Source organism: Equus przewalskii, chromosome 7, assembly GCF_037783145.1.
Source record: "Equus przewalskii isolate Varuska chromosome 7, EquPr2, whole genome shotgun sequence".
In the NCBI taxonomy this organism is placed as follows: Eukaryota; Metazoa; Chordata; class Mammalia; order Perissodactyla; family Equidae; genus Equus; species Equus przewalskii.
The window spans coordinates 5459832-5472989 of record NC_091837.1 but is presented as its reverse complement, the minus strand read 5'-3'; the positions used below and the strand labels follow the sequence as shown (position 1 = coordinate 5472989).

Below are 13158 nucleotides of genomic sequence, written 5' to 3'. Positions count from 1 at the left end.
TGTATCTTTTCATAGCTTTTTTAGTGGTTTCTCCAAATCAATTATCACCGTCTAGTGGTGCCCTCACTTTACCAGTTCAAGTGAAGTATAGAAACAATACATCCTTTGAGATCCCTTTGCCTTCTCCTATTGGTAATTTAATCACTTAATTATTTCCTCTATATATTTAAATATCAGTGTTGTAAATTTTTATTCAACTATCAAGTTACAAAACAAGGAGAAGGAAAATATGTTGTATTTTCCATAGTTTTGCTTGTTGTGTTCTTTGTTTCCTCCTGATTTCCAACGTTCCTTCCTTTATTGTTGCCTTTCTGTTTAGAGAACTTTAAGCATTTTTTTTAGGTTAGGTTTGTTGATGACAAGTCCTCTTATATTTCCTTAACCTGAAAATGTCTTAATTTCCACTTCATTCTTTAAGGATATTTTCTCTGGATATAAGATTTTGGCTTGACAATTTTTTTCTTTCGGTGCTTAAAATGGTGTGCCATTCGCTACTGGCCTCCATGCTTTCTAACGAGAAACCTACTGGGATTCAAACTCTGTTTCCTTTATAGGCTCAGTGTCATTTTTCTTGCCATGTTCAAAACATGTTCCTGGATTTCTGTTTTCAGAAGTTTGACTGTGATATATCTTCATATGAATTTCCTTAGGTTTATTCTGTTTAGAGATTGCTCAGCTTCTTGAGTATGCAAGCTTCTTGCTTTTACCAAATTTGGTAAGTTTTCAGCCATTGTTTCTTCAGGTACATTTTCAGCCTCTCGTTATTTCTTCCCCCTTCCAGGAATCTGATAAGAATGTTAGGGCTTTGTTAGAATCCCATAGGTCCAAAGGCTCCACTGATTTTTCTCAAGTCTATTTTTTGTCTTTCATCCAGTTTGGGAAATTTCAGTTGTTCTGTCTTCACAGTCATTGGTCACCCCCAACCCCTCATTCAACAGATGATCTGGTCTATCAAGCTATTTCTGTGGATGTGTTTTAATTTGATGAGTGTATTTTTCAGTTGTAAAATTTCCATTTGATTTTTCTTTATATCCTCTATTTCCTTGCTGAGACTTTCAATTATTCCATTTGTTTCAATTTTATTCATATGTGTGCTAATTTATTTTAATAATAGCTTATTTAAATCATTGTCGGATAATTCTAACATTTTTGTCATGTCTGTATTGGCATCTGCTGTTTGTCTTTCTTCACTAAGTGTGATATTTTCCTGAATCTTAATATGAAGAATTATTTTCTATTTAAAGTTGAACATTTTGGGTATTATATTATGAGACTCTGGATATTATTTAAACTTTTTGTCTTAGCTGGCTTTCTGTTACATCACTCCAGCAGAGGAGAAGAGGTGAGCAACACCTCATTCCTTCCAGGTGTGGGAAAATGTTCAGACTCCTCATTCCAGGTGGGGATCTTTTTCCTGCTGGAGAGGGTAGAAGTGCTGACTTCCCACCAGAGCTCCACCTTCCTTGGATGGAAGAGGTAGGTGTGTCTCCTTATTGATTCAGATGTGCCTACACTGACACTAGGAGGGCAGAGCAGCTCATTACCACATGGCGATGATGAAGGTCCTCACTCTGCACTAGGCCTGCTCTGTGTCTACCCCTGGGGGGTGGGGAGGGGCAGCTCTTCACTGCTGGGTGAGGAGTGGGAATCCAGGCACCCACAAGGTTTGTACTGACACTACAGGGAGAGGGCTTTGTTACAACCTGACACTCCTCCCATTGAGAGTTGGGGTCTAGGCCCCTCCCTGTATGCAGAGCTGACTCTAGTGCTCCTTGTCACTGACAGTCGTGCCAGAAATGATAATGTGTCATGTTTAAAATTATGTTTGAAATACCATAGCTTCTGCCTGATCACTTAGGTCACTCCCCTGTGAAGCCCTTAGCCACCAAATAAGAGGCCTGAATGCCCTGAGACTGCCCTGCTGTGGGGAAACCCAGGTCACTGGGGGAGGTCTCCTGTAGGTCCTCCAACCAAATCCAGCATCAACGACAGACTTGGGAGTGAAGTCACTTCCAGAGGATTCCAGTACCTGAATGTCCAGTCAGGCCCAGCCGGGGAATCTTCTCTGCTGAGGTCCCAACATCATAGAGCAGAAAGGAGCCATCCCTACTGTGTCTTGTCTGAATTCCTATCCTGTGACCATGAGCAAAATTAAGTCGTGTTTCTATGCCAGTATTTTGGGGAAATTTTTAATTATTTTTTCCTTTTGGTTTGTTTTGTACAGTAATAGCAATAAGAATAATGCTCTCACAGAAAACTCACAATGTACAAAAGTGTGTATATTAAAATCTGAGTTTCCTTCTTTCCTTCTTCACATCCTTCCAGTTTCTGCCTCTAGAAGTAACAGGGTTAAATTTCCCATTTCCTTCTAGATTTATAAATGGAACAATCGCTAGCAACCAACTCTGTAACAGGCATTTTTCTAAGGGCTTCACAATATTGGCTTTCCTACGTGTTCTTGGAGATGACACCAAATGCACAGGAAACAAAATATATTGACAAACTGGATTCATGATTTTTTTAAAATGTGCATCAAAAGACACTATCAAGAGATTAAAATGAAACCCACAAAATGTGAGAAAATATTTGCAAATCGTACACCTAATAAGGGATAATTATCCAGAAAATGTATGGAACTCCTAAAACTCAATGGCAAAGAACACTGACAACTCAGTTCAAAATTAGACAGAGGATTGAATAGAAATTGATCCAGTATAGATACTCAAATGGCCACTCTCTTGCATGGATGGGTTTAAGACCCTCAGTGCTCAGCAGGGGCTGCTCCCAGTTGTGCTCTGTCCACTGCTGGTTGGCTGGTCATAGACAACCACACACAAAATAAAACAAACACGTGCCATAGAAAAGGAAGATTGTAAGGAAGATTTATGGTTTACAGTGGTTATTTTTAAATGTGTGAATTTCAGTATTCTCTAGTCTTCAATAATTGATTATTTTTATAACAAATGATTAGTGAATATATAAAATTAAATGTCGTGTCTGATATTTAATCCAATACCCTAATAATAGTTTGTGAATAATCAAGGGCAAATTCCTCAACAACACATGATGAATGAAGTAGAAACATATGTAGATCCTTGGAGACAAACAGTTTTCGAAGATGTCAAGAAAGTAGTGACAGTTCTGCTGAGCTTCAAAAAAGGCAGAGCCAGGACTCAGTCATGGAAACGTAGCATGTATTTCAGTGTTTACACATTCATAGATCGGTTATTTTATGTTGCTTTAATTTGTCATCACCTAGAGTGCCAAAGGCTCTGTTTCTCCTTTCTTTCCTGCTCCTCTCTTTTACCTTCCTTTTTCCATCACCAGGATGGTCCAAGAGCAGCTCAATCCATGCCTGTGAACCTACCACATCTGTAAACACTAGTCCTTGGTCTATGTCAAGCAAAGTTCCCTGAGTAATCGATAAACAGCACCACCACTGAACTTACAGTTATTCTGTGTCCTTCTAGCTCCCCATAAAGGTCTTGTGGAGAATGTTCCCAAATGCAGAGCAGATGAGGAGGCCCTATTCCTTCCCAAGCTAAGAGGGACTTTCTTTCACTAAGGTAGAATTGTTATTTTCTTGGTTCCTTTCTTTTTCAATCAATTTCTGACATACACACCTATTCATACACATTATAAACAACCTAATTTTGACTGCCTAAGAGTGTTCACTCAAGGGGTTGAGGAGGAGGAACTTACAATTGACACCTGATTCAAGAGTGAATGCAAAATTGGTGATGCTGAGTTAAAAACTGTACATTATGGGGCCTTTTCTACAGTAGGATTTTTCCTCTTTGGATTAAGAATTTTGTAGTTGTCAACCAACATGGCCCTGACAGGTACATTCTGCAAGACGAGCTCCTGCCTTGTCCACAGGTGTTGTCTCCTCTGGCTTTTGGGAGCCTTGACCTGACCAGGCTTTCCCATCTCAGTTTTCAGTCACAAAGGGAACAGAAGTCCTATGCAAACAGTGCACAGAGGGATCTGGTCCTAAGACTGTTTTCTTTTCTGTAACTGAGGGTAGCATCAAGAAAAAAGATAAAATGGTATATATTGTAGATTCACTCACTGGCTGATGCAAAAATATAAGAATTGTGGAGCTTACCTGCTGGCTTTTGTCTAGAATGCCACCCTGACTCCAGCCACCTGTTGAAAATGCAAATTGTACTTTTAGTCAAATAAGTTGATTTTGCAAGTAACAAAATTCCAACATGTTCCTGCAATCCCTGAAATAGACTTGTAGTGACAGAGGGATGGAGGGTCTGGGTGATTCTCCGAGTCCTGGGGTGAGGATCACAGGCTGTGGCTATGGAGGTGTCCCCCAAGAGGAGATGCTACTTTCCTCTGTCACTGCAGGGTCCTGAGGAGGATGAGGCATTTTTAGAGACTGAGTGTTGGTGAGGAAGGAGCGAGCAGGGAAGGTGCACCCTCAGTGCTGGGGCGGCCACAGCTGATTCTCAGCCAGGCCCTTGCACAGGCTACTCAGAAGTAGCTCGGGTCATTACGCAGCCAGATATGAGAGTCACACACTTAGTTTGTTAATCCACCAAAGCACCAGCTCAGACAGCCACTTTCCCAGTTAGTTCACCTTAACTGCTCATCCAGGGTTGGTCAGTTGACTGGAAGCTAGTTCTTGTCAGAACCATTATGTGACAGTTGCTTTAGAATGCCCTGGGTTCTGAGGCAGTTAGAGAACCAAACAGACACTGGTCACTCAGGGTGGTCCCGTAACCGTCAGGAAGGCTCATAAGGATGCCGATGACGGTGTGAACTTGCTGGGGAAGGTTGAACACAAGTTTGAACATCCCTTTTCTTTCTGAGGGGCTTTAATTCAGGTAAATTGCTTCATATTTGGATAAGGGATTGAAATGTGGATGCAGGAGGCTGGATTATGGATTTAGGAACCATAAATAGAAAGGGCCCTTTATTTTGGTTTGGACACATCATCCAGGGCATCAACTTTTTCCCCACAAAAACCTTTCATCAGGTTGTTTTGAGGAAGAGAATGAAGGGGGCTCTTGGTTCAGGCATCTGGGGTGTGATCTACTGGGCTCAGGTTTTCAGAATTCTGTACCCAGGGAACCAACTACATTCCTGCCTCAGATCTCTCATTCATCAGTGTTGTGACTCTGGACAGGTCACTTAACCTCTCTGAATTTAATTGCCTTCAACTGAAAAATGTGTGTTATGCCTCCTGTTCCACACCCCACATAGGATTACAATGGGGATCACAGGAGATGAAAACAGACATTCTCCATGAGCTGTGGGCATCCTTCCCATGTAAAGCATGGAGAATAAGCTTCCATCCTCCCCTGTCTATAGCCCTCCAAGTAGCCTCTCTGTAGTCAACCACTAGCCATGAGTAACCTATTCTTCAGACATTTAATAACTGAAGTCTTATTGAGCATTTGTGCTGAATCAGCACTTGGTCTTAAAGCTGTACTTGTTTTTAATAGTGACAGCCTTATAATATAATAGTAATACATGGGCCCTTCAAGTTTTCATATGACAGTGCAGTTAACTGAGACACAGCAGTTACATAAGTGTCCCAGGATCACGTGACATCTAAGTAGGATTTGAACCCAGGTCATCAGGCACCAGCACCCATGCTCTCAGCCACTGTGCTCTGCTGCTTATCTGTGTTGCCTTATATAAATAAAGGTATTTTCCCACACAATCCAAGTGTTTTAAGTGAACGTTAAACTCCATGATTTTCTGGAAGCATAACTTTAATGCAGGTAGTTCTGTTGGGCAGCCTGTGAATACTGGTATCAAAAGTTTGAACTGAGAATAAATTATTATTAATTTCCCTATAGTCTTCTGCCAGCAAGATGTCAAAAGCTCTCTCTAGTGTGAATGTACATCCCAGGATCTTACCTTATGGATACAAAGAGAAAAATTGTACCTTGTTTAAGGAGATATACAGTGTAAATCCAGCAGTTGGTCGGAACAACGGGCATCTTGTCACTTGCCGGGGTGCACCACACAAAGCCCTCCATTGAAGGTGCTGTGGAAATTCAATGCATGAGTTAATTTAAGAATAATCATCATAATTTTTTCCAAGTCCCTTTCTCAAGACAAAATTGTAAAAACACTAAGCCATATCTTTCTTCATCCACATTGGGAAACTTTGAATTACCAAGTCAATCAGTAGTGCTTCAACTACACAAACAAGGATGCATTTACCATCCAAATTTGGTTCACATTTAACAGTAAACCGTGTGTCAAACTAATATTTAGATATTAGCTGCTCACTGAGCATTAGGCAAAATACATCTCTCTTGGAAATGCTGCTCCCATATTATTCTTTAATTAATATACTTTACCATTTAAAACAGTTATAGATTAATAACAACAACAAAAAATGAGCAGATAAACTTTTTATGTACTTCCTCCCACCTGGAGGTTCACACTGTTATTAACATCTTACATTAGTGTGGTGCGTGTTATAATTAATGAACAAATATTTACACATTGCTGTTAAGTAAATTCCTTAGTTTACATTAGGATTTATTCTTTTGTTGTACATTTCTACATTGTACATTCAAATATGCCCTGTCTTATGTCACCATTACAGAGCCATGGAGGATGGTTTAACTGTCTTGACAATCCCCTGTGCTTCACCTATATTTCGTAATTGATTATCTTCATGACAAACCATTAGCTGGTAATTACAGCAGAGTGTTTTGCCTAGAATTGAATCCAGTCACCTAATAAAATATTGCATGCAATCAAGTGAAAAATCATACAGAACAGAGGATAATTGCAGTGGTAAATATATGTACCTTTGGAGGATGAAATTGTCTTGGGAGATGACAAGAGGAGAGCAGCAGTTCAGCAGGATTTCACAATAGGTGAGAGGATAATGGAAATGTGTACCCGAATCATTGCGTTTAGTGTAGGATCATTTGCGACTATTTCACGTTGCATTAGGCTGCCTTTTTCTACAAAGCCGTATACCTTGTTCCTCATTTCTTCTCTGCTCTTTTCATTTCTCTCCTTCTTCCGCTAAGCAGGATGGCCCAATAGCAGTTCAATCTATGGTTTTCAAACAATCACATCCATGCACTCCAGCCCCTTCTCCAAATAAAGCAAAGCTCCATGAGTATTTCATGAGCAACATCACCACTGAAGGACGGTTACTCTGTATCCTCCTAGCACCCCAAGACAAGTCGGAGGACCTTCCTACTGGCAGGGCAGGCAAACAGGCTCCATTGAGTGCCAAAGTAAGGTTGTCTGTCATAGAAATGTTGCCTTTTTGGATTTTTTAAAATTAATTTCAAATTTGAAAATGTGACACTTTACATTAATTATGCTAGAATGCATATTTTGGGGGACTAGAAGGGGAAACAGCTATAACAATGAATATTTACATTCCCCCAAAAATCCATATGCCAAAGCCCTAAACCCCCATGTAAAGGAATTAGGAGGTGCATCTTTTGGAGCTAACCTTAAATGAGGTTATGAGGGCAGAGCCCCCATGATGAATTGGTATCCTTATAGGAAGAGGAAGAGAACAGACCTTTCTCTCTCCTTGCCATGTGAGAAGACAATGCAAGGAGGCAGTGTGTAAGCCATCAAGAGGGCCCTCACCACACTCAAAATATACTGGCGCCTTGTTCTTTCCCATCCTACTCTCCAGAACTGAGAAAAATAAATGTCTGTTATTTAAGCCACCCCATCCATGGTGTTTGGTTACAGCAGTCTGAATGAACTAAGACAGACTCTTACAAACAGATGCATGATTCAAGAGGGCATTCAAAAACGGCAGCATCATTGAGCCAGCCATGATCGCCTAGTGGTTAAAGTTCAGTGTCCACCACTTTGACAGCCCAGGTTCACTAGCCAGTCATGGAACCATACCACCTGTCTGTCAGTTGCTATGCTGTGGGGGCAGCTCACAAGGAAGTACTAGAATGACTGACAACTATGATGTACAACTATGAACTGGGGCTTTGGGGAGGAGGGAAAAAAATGACAGCATCAAGTTATAAACTGTATGGAAAGGGGACTTCTCATTAGCAGCAATGGTCTTTGGATTAAGAATTTTATAACTGTCAACCAAAATGCACTTGAGAGTTATAGCCCATAGGGAAAGCTTGTACTTTTCCACAGGTGTCCTATATGCTTCTGGGGACTGTGGCTTGACTGCTCCTTTCTCTGTGATATTCTTTACTCACTAAGAAGACACAAGATCTGAGAAAACCTACACAGTATGATTTGATCCTTGCAGTGTTTTCTTTTCCATAACCATAGGTGACCTCAATAACAAGTGAAAATGGTCTGCATTCTGGAACACTCACATGCGGAAGAAGAATCCAGATGAACAGAAAGGTGAGGCTTTCTTGATGGCCTTAGTCTGGAGAGCCTACCCAATTCCAGCTTCCTGCTGGTAATGAGGATGGGGAGTGTGGTGTAGGAACTGTTTTCCAAGGTAAAGAACTCCAGCCACATTCTACAGTCACTGGAACAGCTCTGTTCCCTTCAGAAGGTGTGGATTTGTGTGCATGGGGCCTTAGGGGTGCCTGCATGTGAGTCTGTGGGATGTTATTGTGAACGTGTCGGGAGTGTGTATGACAGAGAAAGTCAGTTCTCCATAGATATGCCCTAGTTACACAGCACAATTGTAAGTGCCACATCCTCAAAGAAAATCCCATAGCCACTGGATGCTTTACATACATTGACTTTCTCATCACTCACCACAGCCATATCTGTGCGTGTGTTTGCTGTTCCCACTCCTCAGAAAATGAGGTGCAGTGATGAGTGACCCAAGCTCTTGAGAACCTGTGTGAAAAAGTCTAAGTGTGAATGCAAGGCTGTGGCCCCAGTGTTGAAGCTCTGAACTAATTTATGGCCTTCATCCCTCAGCAATTGGAACATTAGTCCCAGTGCAAGGGTGTTCCAGCATCCATCCATATTCCTGAAATCACCTGGACATACAGAGGTCCCAATCGCTGTCCTTCATTATAACGTAGCCTCTGTGGTCACATCACACAGGTCATCTATTGGTACATATTACCACAGATTTTTACATAGAAATTAGTAGAAAAAGCATGTAGAAAACCCACATCTTCTGGTCAGCCACGTATTCTGAGAGATCCAGACACCATGTGGAACAACCGCACCAATCCCTGTTGGTATTGGGGTCATTCCTCAGCATCTAGGCCAGAATAGATAAGAACTATCTATTGGAGACATTTCAATGGTATTTGATGAGGTTATAAAAATATGGTCTAGAAATGGTCAAATATTGCAAGCTATTCCCCCTGGGAAGATTGACAAACAAGAATAACAGTACTACTTGGTTATTACCTTGGTGCCCATCACTCATTGTAACTCTCTTGTATAGCTTGGTCAGAGAGCATCAGTGCTCACCCAGCCATCTGCTCTGTAGTGAACTTGCCCGCTCCTGGCTGGCTAGTGTGAGCATGGACAGCTGCTGAACAATGAACATACACATTACATTAGGGAAGCAAGACTGGAAGCAAAAATATCATGAGTAACAATGTTTAATTGAGATGGTAGGATATCAGTATTTTCAAAATTTCTAAAATTGATTATCTTTATGACAAAGGTTTAGTGAATAAGTAAAAGAATTTTTTTCCTGGAATTAGACCCAGTCCCCCAATGGAAGGTTGCTTTTTGTCAATTGGAAAATCTGATACAACTGAGGAGAAATGCAGCATACATGGATCCATGGAGGCTGAGATGGTTTGGAGGAAGTCAAGAAGATAGTGGCAGTTTAGCTGAATTCAAATATGGGAAAAAAGACTGATGGGATTGTCATTTAATCATAGCATATATGTAGTTCCTTTTGTAAATGTAACACTTCACGTGGGTTTAAGCTGTCTTTAGCTCCAAATCTAAGGATTCTGAGTCTCATTCCTCTCTTCTTCCTCTTCTCCTCTATGCTTCTTCTACCAAGGACGATGGCCCAGCAGCAGCTCAGTCTATGCTTGTTGATCAATCACCTCCATACACTCTAGTTCTGTATCCACATCAAGGAGGGCTCCCTGAGTGATTCCTGAGCAACACCACCAATGACTGACAGTTACTCTGTGTCCCCCACACTCCCCATGAGGGCCTGTTGGAGGAGCTTTCTCATGAGAGGATGGAGGAAGAGACCCCATCTAACACCAAGGTAAGGCTACCCATCTTTGTCTGAAATAGATATCATGGCATGTTGGTTTATTTCACTCTCAATTGAACTCTTGTATGAAGATCTGACAATGTACATGATAGATGATACCTGCAATTTCATTGGTGGGGGTCTTGTCAACTGTGTCTCTCTTACCAACTGATGCCTGATTCAAGAGGACGTTCACAAATAGCAGCATCAGCTGATCAACTGTGTGGGAGGGACTTTTCCTCAGCAGAAATTTTTCTTCCTGGGATTAAGAATTTTGCAATTGGAAACCAATATAGACCTAGATGATAGATCCTCCTGGAAAAGCCCATGCCTTTTTTGCTGCTGTGCTGCACACCTGCTTTGGGGTCTTTGACTAATGGTGATTTCCCATCAGTTTTCTAAAGTCACCAAGAGAATAATTCCCACTGACTTGAATCCCAGCATTGAGCAGGTCGAAGAGAGAGTCCTGTTGGGGGTTTTTACATAAATTGATATGTATATATTACAAATGTTTAAAAACTATTTTATATGAGATAAGATAAATATATATAGAAGCATCCAAATATGAGAGAACTTAATAAATGATTATAAATCAGTTCCCCTAGTGACCACCACCAAGATCGTTCCTTCTCTCATATAACACTCATTTAGTCTTAGCTGTGCAAGTCACTGCAAATTGAGTACTTCATATGTCCTTGTGTTAATATCCTTCTAGGCATTTTGTTGTTTGTATTTTTGTCAATACCTCTGGAAGGAATCTTGAGAATAATGTTATTTATTGTATAATATAAAGTATGACTCTGAAAGGTGATTGCTTTGTAAAGTATAAATTTATGTTTTTATTCCTGCATCATCACTCCTACTATATTTAATATATAAAAACCAAAGGAAAATGATTTATATTATTTCTAACTGCACACTCCCCTGGTTTCTTGCCCAAGGGATCCCACAGTTTGATCTTACACTGAGCCTGCAGAATTTATATTCAGCTGTGCAGATGTTTAAAAACTCCCCAGCCCTCCCACGTGACAGCACTAACAAGGGTACCAGGAAGAAAGGCCAAGAGAGGAGCCTTGTGCCAACCTCACAGAGGCTTCAGGTTGACCTCAGCAGCTGTGAAGGGCCAAGCTCTGCTGTGAGCTGACTTTCTGAGGGTTCCTGGGAGGCTACTCCTGCCGAGCACTACATGGGCCCGTGAACAGAGGGCGTGCCATGGCAGGGCCCATCCAGCAGTGGCAGGACCCCCTGCCTGCACCAACTTCCCTCACTGAAACCGTGGAACTCAAGATGGAGGGCAGGGGAGAGGGGGCAAATGCAGAATGTGGCATTTAAACCTGAAATGCGTGTGGAATCCAGCATTTGTAGATTAATTTGACTAGGTTATCTCTTCTTTTTCAAGCATGGATAAAAACTTGAAATAAAAATGAAACAGCGCTCATTGAAAATGAAGAAAGTAATAAATTTGCATACTTAGTTTTGTGGCATTCACAGTCCACACCTAATGCACCAGTGTTTCTAGTTGTGCTCCTTGCCACCGTGGGGTCCTGTGGGAGGCAGGATATGCCAGGCGAGTGGGGTGCTGGAAGACATTTTTTAAAATAATATTTTAATTAACAAAAGTTGTGTAATTTGTAAGAGTGTAAAATGAACATTTAACTCTCTTCTACCCTACAGAAATTCTGTGTGTACTGTAAACATTTACTTGGGCGCTATTCCATAAATTATCAGCGCACATTCAGGAATCTATGTATCATTAAGAAATAACCCACTTGAGTATTTGATGATAGAATTGTTCACATGGCTTTGTTCACTTAGCAAGGCATCTTGCGCAGCTTCCCAAGTCCATACATTTGGGGATTCTCACTGGGGTGTTTACTTCTGAATTGAGACAAAACTGGAAAAAAATCCAAATGTCCATCAACTGATGAAAAAATAAAAAGAGGTGGCCCATCCACACAACAGAATACTCCTCCTCAGTGGACAGGGACAAATTATTGATAAATGCTGCAACATGGGTGAATCTCAACAACATATGGCTGGTAAAGTAAACCAGACAAAAAAACTACAAATGCATGATTTAATTTATATTAAAAATCCTTTAAAGGCAAATTTACAGAAACAGAAATGAGTTAATGGTTGCCTGGAGCTGGATGTGGAGCATGAATTGACTGCAAACAGGTACTCTCAAAACTAGTTGGGCTGATGGAAATGTTCTAATGTTCAATCATGATGATATGTAATTTGTTAATCTATGAAAACACACAAAATAAGTGAGGTTTATATCTTATTAAAATATACCTCAGAAGATACCTAGCAATGTGTGAAGGGTTGGGAATTATGTGAAATAAATGTGACATATTCATATGAGTTTAAGAAGGGTGAGGGACAATATAGGTTCACTACTTAATTTCTCCTATTTAGTACATGTGAACTTTCCTGTAATAGTGATAATAAAGGCTCTGCTGAGTGTGGTGTAGGATGAAGAAAATCCTTGGCTTAATTTGCTCTAAAGTAAATGACAATTTAGTTGGAAGGATGAGACATATGTAAAAATAACTACAGGAACAGCTAGAGAAGCTGAATGAATGGTCTGTGAAAACAGAAAGGAGGGGAAATGAGAAAAGGCTTCATGGCGGAGATAAAGTCTGGGCTGTGTCTTGGGAGAGGATGGCTTTGATGTCAGCCTGGAGGGAAGGTCCATGTGGAAGGACAGAGTGAGGAAATTTGAGGGCACCTATGAAGCTGTGAAGTCAGTTTTACCTGGATGTTGTGATGCTTAAGAGTAATAGTAGTGAGGTAAATGAATTCACTCAGCAGGGATTTCTTGAACATCTATGATGCCCAGGTAATGACTTAGGGGCTAGAGAAATAGGGCAAAGAAACAACAAAAATATCTACCTCTTGTGTCCTGTATTCTAATTAGGGAAGACAATGGTAAACAAATGAATCATCGAATGTCACAAAACTTTAGGAAAAAAATAAATATGGAAATAAGATCAGGAGTGGAGGAATGAGCTTAAGAAATC

At 40.7% G+C, this 13158-nt stretch overlaps 1 long non-coding RNA gene across 1 annotated transcript; it reads left to right on the top strand.

The window, feature by feature from the left end:
- Positions 1-4683: 4683 nt before the first annotated feature.
- LOC139084671 (uncharacterized) lies at positions 4684-12445 on the top strand. The gene is made up of 4 exons (XR_011542225.1): positions 4684-4838; positions 8260-8337; positions 9929-10144; positions 11074-12445. It is a non-coding gene; the product is annotated as an uncharacterized lncRNA (long non-coding RNA).
- The last annotated feature ends 713 nt before the right edge of the window (positions 12446-13158 follow it).